This window comes from Elephantulus edwardii, unplaced genomic scaffold (genome assembly GCF_000299155.1).
Source record: "Elephantulus edwardii isolate Elephantulus edwardi_28Jun2011 unplaced genomic scaffold, EleEdw1.0 scaffold00184, whole genome shotgun sequence".
Lineage (NCBI taxonomy): Eukaryota > Metazoa > Chordata > Mammalia > Macroscelidea > Macroscelididae > Elephantulus > Elephantulus edwardii.
Window position 1 is genome coordinate 5,481,094 of NW_006399934.1, and position 2,076 is coordinate 5,483,169.

The following is a 2,076-nucleotide window of genomic DNA, read 5'->3' on the forward strand; positions in this document are numbered from 1 at the left end:
GATTTTAGGCGTTCTAGTGCACTATTCAGAGTCTCTTCTGATATTCATCTCTTTTCTTCCTCCTCTGTCTTTGTAATGACATTTTGCATTCTTCCTGGATGATATTCTTTTCTTAAATTTTTCATACTAGTTTATTTACAAAATTAGAATACATTATTTTTGAGAACAGCTCATTTGATCTTCACTCATTAGTGTTCATGACCTCAAACCTATTTCTGAGATTGTTTTGAAATTTAGGTAGAATAAACACAAGGTCCAATTTTAGTTCCGGTGAATTTCATTTAATTTTCCTTAGCTTCAGCTTGAAACTGCATATGAGTAGTTGGTCGTCTGTTCCACAATCAACACCTGGCCTAGTTTTCACAGCTGATATTGAGCTTCTCAAGTGATTCTCCCTACAGATGTAATTGATCTAAGAATCCTCATCATCTCCAACACACTTTGCTGTTATAAATAACTCCTATTTGTAATTTTCAAATTTCCATTTGGGGGTGGGTTGTCTTTGTTAAGATACAGGGTTGACGTACGGGATACTGGAGTCAATCTCTTTTGAAATATACAAACTATTAAGCAAGAGAGTTGGGCAGAGAAAGAGGAAGGTAGTTACCAAGACTCACTCACGCATTGCCTTCAAGTTAATTCCAACCCATAATGACCCTCCACTGGGTTTGAGACTAAGTTGAAATGAAAGGAGCAGACTGTCCTTCTTTCTCCTCCAGAGCTACTGGTGGATTTGAACCACAAGAGATGTACACCCTTCGAGTTAGCAAAGTTACTCATTATGGACCACCAGCATTTCTATGTCAACATACATGGAAGCTTTTATGAGAATCAGAAAGCAAAAGTGGAAAAGACAAGGACTTTGCTCCAGAGCTAGCTTCCTAAATTATGAGAAAATGACTTCATTTGTTAAAGCATCTCACTTGAGGCATTTTTGTTACAACATCACTAAATAACTATCATAATAAGCAAAGAATATTTTTTTCCAGACAGTTTGAGGAAAATGAAGCATTTTCTACAAATGTATAATGGCATAGCAAACATGTAAATTAAATGTAAGTAAATAAATAAAACTTCACAGTTCAGTGTCTATGTCATGGCTTTGTTTTTCAATTATTCATGTATGGTCTAGGCTTCTAAGAAAATTCCCTATACAATTTTCCAGTTCTTTCCCCTATGTAGTAGCCTAAGCCACAAATTATTACTATTTGATAATTTTTTGTCTATTTATATGTAAAAAAATTATCTTAGATTTTGTCAGTAGGAGTTTTTCAAACTTTATCAGTGTTTTTAAAGTTGCAGATAAGTTTATCTTTATACTTTAAAGCTAATATTTACAGTTATACATTATCTGATATAGATAGACTGTTTCTATATATTTCAGTCACTAATTCTCCATGGATTCCTAATTTCCCAATTCCCTGAGCTGTTGAAATTATTTGGATTCTTTACTATAATTATTTTTGTTTGCTTATTTCATTTCCAGTTTACTTCATTTATCATAGCTATTAGAAATATTGGTGGCACAAAGTGTTAACACCTTGCACTATTAGCTGAAATGTCCATAGTTTGAATCTATCAGTCACTTTGTGACTGATCAAAAAAGATGAGGTAGCCTGCTACTGTTAAGATTTATAACCTCAGAAACTCAATCGATGATTGACATAAGATGGAATTAAATCAAAGAGATTATATATTATTTAGAAGTAGATAAAACCATACAATAAAAAGCCTAAAGTATATTATCTCTAAGAGGCAGAAAATTATACTTACCTCTTAATAACATCGCAATATCAAGAAAACAAAAATCATGAAAGATGGAGAAAAGATTGAAGTTGTCAATGATTTCCTATTACTTGGATCCACAATAAACACCCATTAAAGTAGCAGTGAAAACTAAAAAGACATATTGTATTGGGTATTATCTGCTATCAAGGACCTTTTGAAAGCATTAAAGAGCCAGTATGCCATTTTTTTTTTAAAATTTAGGTTGTTTATTTTTCATTTCAATGAACATCTACAGAGATTTTGGGATTCCATTCATTCATTGTTGCACCCTTCTCCCCGCACAAACCC